Source organism: Cornus florida, unplaced genomic scaffold, assembly GCF_030987335.1.
Source record: "Cornus florida cultivar Cherokee Brave unplaced genomic scaffold, ASM3098733v1 CherokeeBrave_3.0.0_Hap2_Chr09, whole genome shotgun sequence".
NCBI classification, from domain to species: domain Eukaryota; kingdom Viridiplantae; phylum Streptophyta; class Magnoliopsida; order Cornales; family Cornaceae; genus Cornus; species Cornus florida.
The window spans coordinates 12,850,967-12,856,966 of NW_026775579.1; positions in this window are offsets into that span (position 1 = coordinate 12,850,967).

Here is a 6,000-nt window from a genome sequence, read left to right on the forward strand (position 1 = left end):
CAACAAATCCGACCCAGTTTTGCCTGATCTGAAGCTTTAACCCAAGATCACAACGTCGGTCCCAAGTGATCACCTTTTCCTTTGTCGTTGACTTCACGGGCCAAGCCGTCGCCAGATCGGAGCTCCCTCTAGAAGAAGTCGATGGAGACGGATGATGGCCTGATCGAGTTCCTCCACCATCTGCTCATTGCCACCGCCACCGCCACCGCCGGCTATTCGCTGCCATCGCCGGGCTGAACCAGCTCGTCGCCCATTGCGAGCCCATCCTCACCACTGTCCAAGCTGTCCATCTGAGCCGTCGTAAGCTCGCCGCTCCACAGCCGAACCACCCCTCCTCGATCGTGGCGGCTTATCCCCAGAAACTGACCCACTCGCCGACGATCAGCCCCAAACTGGTTTTTCCGGCGAAGAGCTCTCACCGATCTCATGCACTCTTTGACTTGGTTCTTTCGAGTTCAAGACTGTCACAGCCAGACCATCTCCACCTCGGCGTGCACAAGCCGCAGTTGCCAAAGCCGGACGTGTCTCGCCGGCCGCCGAACCATTCTGCCGCTTGAGAGGGGAATCGTGGAGAGAGAAAGAGCTATGATTTTTTTGTGTCGCCGGCGAAGCATCCCGCCTGGCTTGAGATGAGAGCTTGAGGGGGAATCGTGGAGAGAGAAAGAGCTGCAATTTTTTTGGTCTGACGTGGCCTAGCCACCTAGGATTCGGAGGATAACTCGGAGGATTAAGTCGGCAAATGTATCATTTCTCTATATATATTCATCTTATATATACATTCGAACCAGAAAACTCTCAAATTAGAAACAAAGATGTAAGCACCAAATTCTAAGTAGGGCTCCTCAGTGATAAGATTAGGGCTAATTTATGCGTCTTAACGGAGTTGAAGGATTTATTTAGAAAAGGAAAGTTGAAATTTTGGGTGTGTTGTGATTTGCCTCTTCGGTATTTTTTATGCAAGGTTGTTATTGAGAGTTTACGAAGAATCTACTTACCCAGGAAAAAAGAAAGAAAGAAGTGGTTGTGTTTTTGATCGCATATATACATATATATACACAAATACATACCATATTCTTTTAACTTCCTTTTTCAAAATCAAACCTTTTGTTTCTTTCTCTACAAAACCCAATTGTAATCACACACATAAAAAGAATTAATACACAAAATATACATCATACATAATGACGGGTTTCCGATTATGTATTAATTCAGAATCTTCAATGCTGGGAAAGCTCTGGGCCAAATTCGAAGAAATAAAGTAGCAAGAAAAACAAGGAGAGGAGCAACCCCTCGTCGCCACCTCCACCGCGGTCTATAAGCAACAAGTCAATCCGAATTCCTACCCTAGTCCACTACAACACTACTCTATTCCGTGCCAAGGACGCCGAGTGTGAATTAAATATTTTATAAAAGGATTTCCGAAAGATTGTATTAGCAAACTACGGACGAAAATAGCTCTGATGAAGATGATGAAGTCGTGGGCTGAGGCAGTGGTTGTTGATGGCAAGATCTATGCTTGGCAGTGATTGAGGATGAGGAAGGTCTAATGGGTGAGGTTTTCGACCTGAGCAAAAATGCTTAAGGTTTCTTTTACACTTGATTATAATTGGGATGGGAGTTGTTTGGCGCCAGATATTGCTAGGACATGTTTGGCTCCAGAAATTGTTGTTGGGTTATTGTTTGGCGCCCTCTTGATATACCCGAAGGATAGGTGGCTAGGTGTCCATTCTTTATTGGTTCTAGAGATTACATTGCCACATTAGCATCTTAACAAGAAAAAACAACTAAAACGATGTCGTATAAGTAAGGGCTAAATGGTAATTTCATTTATTTGTTAATGGGTGGATGACGGTTCTTAGGGAATTTTACTTACTTTAAGGGGGTTTCTTACAATTGAGTCATACTTGAGGGGGTTTAGTGCACTTTACCCTACTTTTTATGGTGGTACATTGTTCAATGATATTGTCAGTCAACAATTTAAAAAGTTCCGTAAGATTATTTATAGAATATATTTATTGAATTATGCTTTTGTGGCTTGCGTAGTAGTTACATCTGCTATCATCCACAAGGTACTTAAGGCACAACTTACTGATCAGTTGTGCATTGATAGAGTTACAGAGTTAGCTTCTGGGGATGTTTCATTTTATTCTGTTGGGACAGATGGAGGCTTTAGGTACAAGGGACGTTTAATAGTACATTCTCTTGATGATTTGAGGAAGGATGTGAATACTGAGGTTTACAAATCTGAGTTCTCTATTCATCTAGGTGGAGATAAAATGTATCAAGACATGAAGCAACAATGGGTAGGTATGAAGAGGGATATAGCTATTTTTGTCTCCAAGTGTAGTTCTTGCCAGCTGGTTAAGATTGACCATCAGAGACCGCCGGGCTCCTTGCAGCCACTTCCTATACTGAAGTGGAAATGGGAGAGTATTTTCATGGACTTTGTCGAGGGATTGCCTAATTCGAATAGGAATCACAATTCCATTTGGGCCATTGTTGATAGATTGACCAAGTCCGCTCATTTCTTGCCTATTCGCACAGATTTCACATCAGAACAGTTGGCGAGGCTTTACATTGTAGAAAATTTGAAGCTATATGGCATACCTTTGTCTATCGTATCAGATAGAGATTCGAGCTTTGTATCAAAATTTTGGGAGAGTTTCTAGCAGGCTTTGGATACAGAGTTACATCTTAGCATTGCTTATCATCCTTAAATAGATGAATATACCGAAAGAGTCAACAAGATTATAGAGGATATGCTTAGAGCATGTGTCCTTGATTTTAAGGGTAATTGGGAGGATTACTTGCCACTTGCAGAGTTTTCTTATAACAATAGTTACCAGAAGACTATTGGTATGGCACATTTTGAGGCATTGTATGGTAGACCGTGTAGATCTCCTGTTTGTTGGTTGGAGGTTGGTGAGAGCAGATTTTTGGGTCCTGAGTTCATTAAGGATACCTCTGAGAAGATCGCTCTTATTTGAGATCGTATACGCACTGCTTAGAGTAGGAAGAAGAGTTATGCTGACCGTAGTACTCATTCACTAGAGTTTCATGTTGGGGATCAAATTTTGCTTAATGTTTTTCCCATGAAGGGAGTAATGCGCTTTGGAAAGAAGGGGAAGTTGTCGCCACATTTCGTAGGACCATTTATGATTACGGATCATGTGGGAGTTGTAGTTTATCGATTAGCACTTCCGGACCATTTACATCATGTCCACAATGTTTTCCATGTTTCTATGTTGCGGAATTTTTTGCGAGATAAGGATCGTTACCAGCATATAGATGTTGGTCAGATAGAGTTGCAACTAGATGCGACATATATAGAGCCACCTTGTTGCATTCTTGATTGTAGGAATTAGGTGCTTCGCACCATAGTTATTCCTCTTGTGCTTGTTCAGTGGAGCCATCATAATGAGGACAAATCCACTTGGGAATGGGAAAATGAAATCCGTTCAAAATTTCCAGAATTATTTAAATAAGGTATGCAGTGAATTCCGAAGACGGAATTCCTTGTTAGGGGAGGAGAATGTAATACCCCTAATTTTCAGAGCATTTAATTTATTATTTTAATTGTTTTATTTGACTAATTGTTCTTATTAAATGATTACGTGGCTATTTGATTTAAATTGATTAATTAGATTATGTTAAATTATTTAATGTGTTTTACTTGTCATTATTTGTTTATGTGCAATTTGCTTGTTTAATTAATGGGTTTATTTTATTTTAATTTACTCATGGTTTAGGCTTGGAGTTACTTGACCCAAAGAAATGGGTTTGGGCTAGTTGGAGTAGGCCTACATAGTTATCTAGAATTACGGCCCATGGGAAGGTGTATATATGTATGTTAATATATATATATATATGCATATATTGTGTGGATATTGATTTGGTAAAATAATATGTATGGGATTATTATTATTATTATTATTTTAGATAAACTTAGGTTAGGATTTGTGTGTTAGTATATATATATATATATATATATATATATATATATGTAGTTGTCAGAAGAAGAGGTTTTTACATATATTTGAGTTATAAAGAGACAGAGATCTAGAAAGAGAGAGGGAAGAGGAAGAAAAGGTGACCGGAGATAGCTTTGAAGTTGCCGGAATTTGTGAAGAAAACCGAAGAGTTTATATAGTTGATTTTCAATTCAAAAATCATAAGGCAAGTTCTTTATCTATTTCTTCCCCTTTGAATCTATAGTCTCTCATCACATGCTAGACTTTTAGGATTAAATCAGAGAATTAAATGGATCAATTAATTACTATGCATGAATTGAATTGAAGGATTTTATGTTTATATGTATTTATTCTTCAACTTGATGGATTCTTTGATTTGATGCATAAAACTTTGTTTAAATTGTTTTATCTTGTGTATTTTCGTTGTCTAAATCATTGGTGATCATATAGGACATAGAAATCATGTTTTAGGTCCCGAATGATGGATTTATAGGCCTATAATAGATCTGCCAAAACTGCTCTACGACTTTGTGCTCGAGAACAAAGGGTTTTGCGCGAGTACAACGCTGTTCCGACTCATAGTGCTCGTGCTCTAGGGGTTATGCTTGAGCACATATAGTTATGCTCGAGCTCTAGCAACCTGTTTTCTCTAAAAGTGTTCCGAACATGTTTATAAGTATTGGGAATAGTACATAAATCTAAAATATAAAATTTAGTAATAGACCCTCGTGTCTTGATGTTGGATGGAAAGGATGGAATTAATTAAATAAATATGATTTAATATTTCATAGTATTTAATTTGTGTAATTAAATGTAATTGTGATGACTACGTCATCCTTTTCTTTTTCCCGACATTTTTTTTTCTTTTCTTTCCCTTTTTGTTGCCTTAGGGTTTTTAGAACCTAAGGTAGGGTTTTGGTGTCCGGGATTGGCTCCTGACACTCCATGCATCCATGTTAGTGCATTTCATCCTCATGGTATGATTCATTTATATAATAATACATGCTTTTTCATTTTCATGGGGTATATGTGCTAACTTTCGTTGGGAAATTTTTTTATTTTTGGGGTCTTTTGTACGATTATCTTTTAGAGATATTTTGTTTCGGGGCATTAGTGTGATTAACTTTTCAAATATTTATAGGGGGGACTTTTGTACAATTTTTGAAAAGTTATACAAGGTGCCTTGGAATGATTGGGCCAAGTGTTGGCACTTGACTGGGATCTGTGGGGGAGTTAGATGATGATAAGTAGAGGGCTAAGATGAGAGTGTATGTGTGTGTGAGGTAGTGTAAGAAAACATAGTAGAGATATATCTCATTTTCTTATAACTTTTTTTTTTTTTATAGGAACTTCATCTTCTCCAATTCCTTTCTCTCTTTAAACCTCCATGGATCCTTAACTTTGAGCTTAGATTTCACCATCTTTCTCTCACCTTTTGCTCACACCAAAGGAGGAAGAAAGTTTGCTTGCATCTTGGACTACAAAGCTCTTGTCTTGGATTTCTCATTGCCTATCTTTTCCTTGGATTCTAGAGAGGCTTTCTCTAGTGAGGTAGAGGGTGTAGTATGATTGTAACCTAGGAGTTTTCCTTGAGTTTTGAGGCTTATCATGAGCTATATGTATGTTGTGTGAGTTGTAGGAAGATTCATTGAGATTTGCTTTTTGACTTAAGTTATTATATTGTTCAAATTCATAGTTATACGTCTTGAAAGCTTTTTGTTTATCTAGAAAGATGATGGCTTCATGTTGGCTTCCTTGATGTATAATTATTATTACCTTGTTGTTGCTCCTACCATTATAACTTGCTAGAGATTGGTATAATGCTTGTGTGGTTGTGTAGCTAAGGTATTAGAGACCTTGAAGTGCTAGCATGAAACTAATCCTTTACTTGATTTCTCAATGTTAGTATATGCACTTGTATAATTTGCTTGATATCATGATATGCTTAGCCTTGAAGACTTGGGGCATGAAATCCTTGATCCTTACATCTTATGTGTGCATGGAAGGTGAAACTTGTGCATTTGCAATG